Below are 10,417 nucleotides of genomic sequence, written 5' to 3'. Positions count from 1 at the left end.
AACATATGAACAGTGTATTCCAATTCATAAACAAATGACTCCTTTGAACTGGTTTATTTTAGTAAACCAGTGTAGGATGATTCATTAGTAAATTAAAAATTTCGTTTTAGTAGATTATGAACAAACATACACAGCCCATTGTAGTCTGATTCTAACTCTTATGATAATAATTTCTTCTATATAAATTATTGTTGGTGGTGGTGGAATTATTGTAAAGACACATTTAATATAATCACGATTTGGGTACAACTATAAAATTGCAATACTAATATATTTACGACTGCTTAAATTTCTTCTATTTCAATCTTAAACAAACAAGGAAAGTGAGTCATCTGCGAGCACAATATCTGTGGAATTACACTGTAATAGAATATAGAACTTAAACTATTTAATTTCAACAAAAACCTAGCTCCAACCTTTTTCAGTTAAATGAATCATTCAGCACTGCTACATCAAAATATTGCAGTATTACTATATGATACTATCACTGTAACATGGTACCACTAGAGTAGACATCTATTTCGAACATTCAAATTGACTCCACACAATGACATTTAAGAATCGTGTTGCTTTAGCTCATTTTAATTAAGTACAAAAATTGAGCAAGCAGCTAAAATCAATTTTTTTGAGTGTAGCGTGAATCGTCTAGCATGCATTTCCTGTAGCATGGCATGTGTATTCCTGCAGCACTGAGTCTGGATGTCCCATCGGTTCCAGAGCTCATTACCCTACAGCGTCTTTGAGAGTATCTTTCCTGTGCTGAGATCAATGTGAAGAGCTCGTGAGCGAGACAGATGAAAGAATATGTATCGTAAGCGGCGAGCGAAAAAGGCCCGCCATTCATCCCTTGTTCTTCAGACGGGGAAAACTCAATCAGAAAACAAATATACTGTTACAGACAAGCCAAAGTTCGGCGTGTGTGGGTTGACGCCCCAAAAGAGTTTTCAGGAGCTGTATCAAAGTCTGTGATAATCAAACATGTCACTCACTACCTTCATAAACTCAGATCGCGGGGGACGCCTTCCCATCATGCCTAGAGAGAATTCAATTATAGTATGGAATGGAGGCAGGAGATGCTGGATGGCATGGGGGAATCGAGGGCCTATCGGTTTGCCCCAGTCTCCTTGAGTCTGTCCAAATTGGCTGTAATGAGACATTTTTAGAGAAGATGTACTTGGACCCCAGACCAAAACCGGTGCGTGTGTAATCTCATCCCAACCAGACGACGTGCCGGAGACGATTTGGGCTTTATCTCTGGTGAAGCACTCTTCCCCGGTGATCTCACGCACAAGGTTCGATCATCCTCCAGTAATTAATCAGCTCGTATGGGAGCGATTATTGCTCATTAGACTACACTGAATCAGGCGTGAGACCCAGCAGAAGGTGTACTTCTTTTAAGGAACTGGATTATTTTCCGCTGGTTTGATCTCGTCGTATGAATATACCATGTGTCTTGGGTGAAAGGGAAAATTGAGATTATATATCACTATGACTGTAACGACAACAACAATAATAATAATAATAATAATAAATTTTATATAGTAACATATTTGATTTACACATAATTCATCAAAATTATTTATAATTATTATTATTATTCTAAAAAGAAATATTAGTATCATTAAATACAAATAAAGTATTTTATACTGTTTTACTGTAATAGAAAGTAATTAAAGTTATTTTTTATTAATTTAAAATACCATAAATATACATTTATAATCACATACAATTATTTATTACCATTATTTTTAGTTGTAATATTATATTTAGTTAGAGTTTCCTCTGTTACTGGGAAGCTGCTTTGAAACAATATATAAAGTGCCTTAAAAATAAACTTGATAAAAATAATAATAAAAACAACCATAATAATAAAAGGGAGGAGCAGAAATTATAATATATATATAAAATTGATACTATTTAAATTTAATAATAATAATAATAATAATAATAATAATAATAATATTAATAATAATAATAGTTTTATTTTATTTTGCAACAGACCATAACAACACTTGGATGTTTGGCAGCACGGTTTTGCCCCCAAAATTGTGATTATATATATTAATATGACTATAAAATAATGATAATAATAATGTTACTATTATAAATATTATTATTTTAAAACTATTTTACTGTAATAGAAAAAGAATGTAAGACAATAACAACAACAACAACAATAATTTATATATTTTTTTATAAATATTGTATTGTATATTGTATTTTTTTTTTTATTGTAATAGAAAAAGAATGCAAGAGAATATAAGAAGAATTTAATTTGAACAAATAACTATTAATTTAGTTCATTATTCATCTCATACAGGTGAGATTATTTCTCATTAACTATGTTAAATCATACGTGTGACCAACAGAAGGTGCATTTCTTGGAAGAAATTGGATTATTTTCCTCTGGGTTATTCTCGTCGTATGCAATAGACCGTAACAAAATGTGTCGTGGGTGGTTGGAGGGCACAAAACGTCCTTTCTGCCATCTCTCCTGCTAAACGGGTCTCTTATATTCTGCGTGCGCCCTCGTGCGACTCACGTTCATTGTCATGCATCGTTTCAAGCTGCAGAAATGACAGTGCATAGACCTCGCTCAGACGCTTCACCTAAAACCCTAGAGGACGTAAATGATTTATTCAGCAGGCGCAGTGGGTCAGAACCAGGTCAGGATGGGGTGAAATGGGCAAGGCTGGCTCTGCGTGGCCCTGAAATACAGTGACGGCTGGCCTTGAGCCAAACACCACGGAGACTTAGAAGAGGGAATACATGTTTCTTTAGCACAACGGGAAAAAAAAAAAATCTCAAATCAGTGGTGAGGTGAAATTTATAGTACGTGATATACTTCCTCTTCTAATTCTAAAACACATAAATAAAAAATTATACTTAAAAACTAATAAATAGTAAATATTGTCCTGAAAGGCTGCATGAAAACACCAGCATACAACACAACCAGTTTAGTCTGATTCATGAACAAATGATTCTTATGAACCATTTGCTTTTAGTGAATCAAACACACAGCGCAGAAGGTGTAGTCCATTCAAGAGCAAATGACTCTTATGAACAGGTTCTTTTTAGCTAATCAAAAACAAACTTTAACCGGTATAGTCCGAATTATGAAGAAATGACTCAGTTGTTGTGAATCTTTAAAATTGTGTAAAATATAAGCAAAATGGACATTATAACAGCACACCCAAATGAATAAAAATCAAATGATCAAAACCGAATCCAGTCAAGAGATTGTGAATCAGAATCAAAATCATGCAAAATTCTAAATAAAACGTTGGCTGCTACATACTTTGACATCAGCATCATTTGACCACTGAAAATGTCCCAAAATCCAAAGCTTGATTTTAGCACCTTCAGATTGAATCCTACAGTACTGCTATCTGTCAACTGCTTCATTAGAGCTTTCTCCAATGTGTAAGCACTTCAACATCCTTCAGTCTGACTGGTTGACAGAAATGTTGTTCCCGGACAAACTAGGGACCAGAAACCATGTCCTGCTGTACACGTGCATGATCCTCTTTTGTCACTCACTCACCACAAAACAACAACACTGCCATTACAAATGCTCAGTAATGGAGTAATAACCGAGAGCGCTATTGATCAGATGTCAGGTTGTTTCATTATATAGATGTCATGGATGTAATTGTTGTTTAAATGTGGTTTACCCAGCGCGTCCTGATCTGCTTTGGTGTCCAGGCAGGAGAGCGGAGCTGACGGGCTGCTGCACTTTCATTCTTTCTGCCGTGCGCTGGATTAGTGTCTCTCGCTGTCAGACAGCCACTATGGGGAATGCTGGCAAATCTATATTTAGAAGTTTTTGCATTACATATTCATGGATGATTCAGAATCCAAAGTCCCCGAGTAGATCTGAAACTTCACCATCCAATCTGTTCCTTTGCTTTTCTTCCTGTCAGTTTGCAATGGACGGATCTGATGAGTCTGAAAACAGCAAATTCCCATGACTGGACGACTGCACGGAAAGCACGGCTTTTCACACAATTTCATGAAATGCAATGATGATTATTAGTGGAAAATGTATGAAGATCTTAAAAAGGATAGTTTATTTAAAAATAAAAATTAATAATTTACTTAGACGTCCTTTCAGGCTTGTTTGGCTTCTTCTTATTTTTATTTGTTTATTTGTATTTTTTTGCTATGAAACACAAGACATTTTAAAGAATGTTTCAGCTGGTTTTGTACATATTCTGAAAATAAATGGGATCAAAATAGCTTTAAAAACAATGCATGCATATATAATACAATATTCCCTATATATTTGTACATAATTTCCCATAAACTGCAAAAGAGAGAGTGAAAAAAATAAACATTTTTTAAATAAAATGAAATTCTCAAATTCTTAGACAAACAGATGGACAAAATAAAAGAAGTGAATGAATCAATACATTAATAAATTAAAATTATATTTCCATTGAAAAGGAATTAAATGCATAAATAAATAGACCACTTTTTATATAAAGGAATTAATAATAATAATAATAATAATAAACAATAGTTTAAGTATTTTATTAGTTATGTCTATTTATTTTTGTCCACGAATTGCAAAGAGAAACATTTTTTAAACAGGAGTTTACCTATATACCCGCATTCTTCTCTTTATTTGAACAGTTCTTTGGAGTCTGGGTTTGAAATGACACTTTGGTTCAGGTTGGCTAGTCCATGTGTCTTTGACAGGGTCTGGAAATCTCCTGACCGATGACAGTTTCATAATTGGCAGTCAGTAACAAGGCTGTCATGACGTGTGAGTGACAGCCCGTCTGTCGGGGGCAGAGCATACGTACGGGTTCGCCTTTAAGGACACTGAGGATTTCCTGAGAAGAAGGGTTTGGAACCACTGTGCTGTCTGTCAGACACTCTGCATAATTGGTACTTTCACCATTTATTTATTAGAGAAAATAATGACATTTTATTCTTTCATAGGATTGTAAGTCCACATGTGGTATAATGTTGGTCAAGGTATCTTATAACGAAAAACATTACCATTTTCCCTCATTTTTGATCTCTCAAAAATAAAACTGCTGTGTGTGTAATAATTACGTACTAATTATATTAAATATATTTTTAGCAACATTTTAATATGCTTACAAAAGGGTTTAATTTTTTTATCATCATACATTTAATTATGCGTTGTACCATAAACATTTGGAGAGACAAACCTGCTGTTCAAAGTGCTCAACACTTTCTTTCAGCATCGCCGTCAAACCGTCAGGATCTTTAAAGAGGCTTAATTAAAGTTAATAATCTGAGGTACGGGCAGGTGTTGCGCACACATCTCTAATAATCAGTGCTAATTAATTGCCATTTATAAACACAGCTGTGAGCTTAGATTGGCTCAGACTTACTCTGGACGTGCCGTTCATAACGGTCACCTCGTGGTTAGTTTTTCCACCATCGTAGAGACGACAAAACCAGTTAAATCTTGAAAGAAGTATTCGATTGGGAATCTCTGACGGGCACATTTGAAAAAAAATATCAATAGTGATTAAAATACGTGGATCAAGGGTCAGTTTGAGTCTTTGCTCAAGTTCTTGACATGCTAACGCCGTTTGTCCTTTGTCCCGGGGAAGATGGAGGTATCGATTCCTCCATTTCTTCCTCCTTTTTTTCCACGAAATGTCAATTGTGCCAGGTTTCAAACCAGCTGTCGGGTGGCTCTGTGAAGCACTCATGAATAATGCAGATGCACGGGGGGGAAAGAAGTGAGGGAGTCATCATCTTTCTTTTGGAATCCAAGAGGTGGATCCTCACCTGAACGTGTGAAAGGAAGCCGACGGGGTGGGACAACGAGGTCGAAAATGTCAGGGCGGGTTGTGTTGACTGTAGGGGGCTGAGACATGTTCAGTGGGCTCAGAGCAAATCCTGCCGCTGAATAGAGGAATGACTGTAATTATTCTACTGCTCCAGTTTTCACGAGAGAGGAAGGCTATTAATTCCGAGAGACATTCAGGCACTGTCCCACTGTGCCCCCAGAGAGAGAATGAGAATAAAGGGAAGAGGACGAGAGAGCGAGCGAGAGGGAGAAAAATGGAATACAAAGCTTTCTGCTTTGACAATGGCATGCAGGCACATTAGGACCCAGTGCAGTGTATTTAAAACTGATAGGATCCTGCATGATAGTCAGACTCCATTTTTCATCTGACAATGTGTGGTATTCCAGAGTGGTCGAAATGCAGATGAGACATTATAGCTGTTAAGATTACAGGACGCATTAATTAAGATGCCCTGTTGCATGTTGGAATCTGACAGGCACAACAAAAGAATGCAAGAGGATCAGAAGTAGATAAATAACCCTTTTACTTAGTTAGTCAAGTGGACACATGCATTATAAGCAATGCTAACAAAAACTTTTAGAAGAGACATGTTTTTAAACTGAAAAACAAGTCAGTGGTTTATTGATAAAGTAAAGTAATGAGCTAGAGTAATGGGTTAGTAATGAAACTGAACAGGGAAACCCATCCAATCTCATAACCTCATTATTAACGCATTATCCTATCATTGACCTATTTAGTAATGGAGTAGAATGATGGATTAGTATAGTGGAAGTGATTGGATAGTGGTCTACAGAAAATGTGGGGAACCCATAATATAATTCATAAAAGATTACTTTACCTCATCATTAACCCATTATCATATCATTAACCCTGTTTGCAACAAGGTAAAGTAATGGGTGTAATGTAGGGTAAGTGTGATGAATTCAAGTGATGGGTTAGTGATAAGACTGGTTGGGATTCTCTGCTCAGTCTCATACAATTATTTTACCTCATTATTAATTGATTATCATATTCTTAACACAGTTAGCGATGGGGCAGAAGGGTGGATTAGTGTAGGGCAGTGTTGGGGCTAGTTACTCAAAAAAGTAATATATTACATATTACATATTACTCTCAAAAATAGTAATGCCTTACTTTACTTTATTACTCCCTGGAGAAAGTAACTAGTTATATTACTAGTTATATTACTAGTTACATCTTTTTTTCTTAATTACTCTATGATTGCCTGAGATGCATCAGATGGAGGGAGAACATACAAAGGAGGAGTGTTCTTTAGGGTCTTTATCAGTGGCGGCTCCTGCCAATTCTCTCAGGGGGGGCAAATGTTTGCTCTATTAATGAGGATAGGTCACCCATTCAATTGATAAATTAACGGGTAGTTAAAGATGTAAAGGGAACCGAACTACTATAGTATTAATTAAAAATAAACTGACATTAGGAATCAATCTCTTGCACTCCTTATTTTTCTATATCCGTGTTAACACTATTCAGCAGCATATGAAGACTAACACCAGGATGTGTTTTTTCCAAAAAATACTTTTTACTTTTCGATTTCAGTTTAATAAGAAATAATTGAAGTCACATAAATCACTGTTTACACAACTCACTTATATTACTGCTCGTCAGTACACCTGTTCTCTAATCAGCGGTTAATTCCATCAGGTGCGTGATTTCACATAGAGCAGCTGTTACTACACAGAGCCGTTATTAACTGAGAAGATGCGCAAATCCACGTTCATTTTCAGCGTTTATTGGCACGGTTGTATGAACATATGGTTCACGCACCTGATGGAATAAACCGCTGATTAGAGAACCGGCTTTACTGAGATGCGCATTAACGAGCGGCCGATCGTGATCGGAGCACCCCTACAAAATAATTACTGAATCTCCACCCGTCGAAACTAGCTTTCTGTTGCTGGGAACCTTCCTCTGAAAAAGAGCTTGCCGTTGTTGACGCTTCCATTTTTCCCCATCTGTCTGAGCGTACCGCTCTGCTGCCGGCTGTCGACCAATCAGTGATGGTAAATGATACCTCGTGCCAAACCCAGACCAATCACTGTTCCATTCACGCCCTCCTTCCCTTCTGTTCTCTGTGTTGTGTGCCGTGTGTGTGATGAAGGTGCTACTGGCAAATGTAACGCAAGTAACTAGCTCGGGAAAACTGTAATAATATTACCATTTTCAGACGAGTAATGCCTTACACTACTAGTTACTGAAAAAAGTAATATTATTACAGTAACGCGTTACTTTGTAACGCGTTACACCCAACACTGGTGTAGGGTTAGTAATGAATTCAAGTGATGGGTAAGTGATGAGATTGGTTTAGATTACCTACTCAGTCTCATAACATTACCCCATCATTAACCCATTATTCTATTATTAACCCAGTTACAACTGTGGTAGAGTGATGGATTTGTGTAAGGTTAGTGATGAGATGGAGGACTACAGAAAAGGTTGGGAACCTTTTATAACATCATAAAAGATTATTTTACCACATAATTAACCCATGATCCTATCATTAACTAAATTAGCAATGGGGTAGAGTGAAGGATTAGTGTAGGGTTAATGATGAATTCAAGTAAAGGGTTAGTGATGAGATTGGTTGGGATTCTTTACTCAATCTCATAACTTCATTTTACCTCATCAATAACCTGTTGTCCTATCATTATCCCTGTTAGCAATGAGGTAGAGTGGTGAATTAGTGCAGGGTTAATGATGAATTCAGGTGATGGGTTGGTGATAAGATTGCTTGGAATTCCATGCTTTGTCTCATAACACCACGTTACATTATTATTAACCCGTTGGACTATCATTAACCCAGTTAGCAATGAGGCAGAGTGGTGGATTAGTGCAGGGTTAATGAGGAGTTCAATTTATGGGTTAGTGATGAGATTGGTTATCATTCTTTACTCGATCTCATGACTTTATTTTACCTCATCATTTACCTATTATCCTAACATCAACCCTGTCAGCAATGAGGTAGAGTGAAGGATTAGTGCAGGGTTAAGGATTAATTCAAATAATGGGTTGGTGATAGTCTCATAACATCACTTTACTTTATTATTAACTCAATATCCTATCATTAACCCTGTTAGCAATGATGTAGAGTGAAGGATTAGTGCAGGGTTAATGGTGAATTCAAGTGATGGGTTGGTGATAAGATTGGTTGGAATTCCATGCTTAGTCTCATAACATCACTTTACTTTATTATTAACCCATTAGACTATAATTAACCCAGTTAGCAATGAGGCAGAGTGATGGATTAGTGTAGGGTTAATGATGAGTTCAAGTGATGGGTTAGCAATGAGATTGAATGTGATTCTTTACTCAATCTCATTACTTAATTTTACCTCATTATTTACCCATTATCCTAACATTAACCCTGTTAGCAATGAGATAGAGTGAAGGATTAGTGCAGGGTTAAGGATGAATACAAATAATGGGTTGGTGATAGTCTCATAACATCACTTTACTTTATTATTAACCCAATATCCTATCATTAACCCTGTTAGCAATGATGTAGAGTGAAGGATTAGTGCAGGGTTAAGGATGAATTCAAATAATGGGTTGGTGATAGTCTCATAACATCACTTTACTTTATTATTAACCCATTATCCTATAATTAACCCTGTTAGCAATGATGTAGAGTGAAGGATTAGTGCAGGGTTAATGATGAGTTCAAGTGATGGGTTAGCGATGAGATTGAATGCGATTCTTTACTCAATCTCATTACTTAATTTTACCTCATTATTTACCCATTATCCTAACATTAACCCTGTTAGCAATGAGGTAGAGTGAAGGATTAGTGGAGGGTTAAGGATGAATTCAAATGATGGGTTGGTGATAGTCTCATAACATCACTTTACTTTATTATTAACCCATTAGACTATCACTAACCCAGTTAGCAATGAGGTAGAGTGAAGGATTATTGCAGGGTTAATGATGAATTCAAGTGATGGGTTGGTGATAAGAATAGTTGGAATTCCATGCTTAGTCTCATAACATCACTTTACTTTATTATTAACCCATTAGACTATCATTAACCCAGTTAGCAATGGGGCAGAGTGATGGGTTAGTTCAGGGTTAATGATGAATTCAAGTGATGGGTTAGTGATGAGATTGATTTGGATTATCTGCTAAGTCTCATAACATTATTTTACCTAATCATTAACCCATTATCCTATCTCTTCATCAAATTAAGTGATAGTTTAGTGATGAAATAGAGGACTAAAGAAAAGGTTGGGAACTCATAATCCATTACCCAGTTCGTCTGTAACTGGTTAGTGATGAAGTAGACTGATGATGAGGTTGAATGATATATTAACAATGATATTAAATTCATGAGGTAGAGCAAAGAGGCATAGTGATGGGTTGAAGATTGATTATTTGGCTAGTAATGAGATGATGGGTAAGTGATGATTGGTAGAGTGTTCATTTAAAGTTAGAGAATTTGGTTAGGAAACCAAAAGAAAATTGTGACGTTGGTTACCCTATTAGTAAAATGTCTTTTTGTTATATAAATTCGGAGGACGTTTTCACCAAACAAAAAGACAAGGTCGAGTTACAGAGGCAGCCCACTGAGCTATTTTCCCTCACAGTGAAGCTTACAGATAGCTTTA

Source organism: Carassius gibelio, chromosome B25 (assembly GCF_023724105.1).
Source record: "Carassius gibelio isolate Cgi1373 ecotype wild population from Czech Republic chromosome B25, carGib1.2-hapl.c, whole genome shotgun sequence".
Taxonomy (NCBI): Eukaryota; Metazoa; Chordata; class Actinopteri; order Cypriniformes; family Cyprinidae; genus Carassius; species Carassius gibelio.
Note: the sequence above shows the minus strand (reverse complement) of the source record.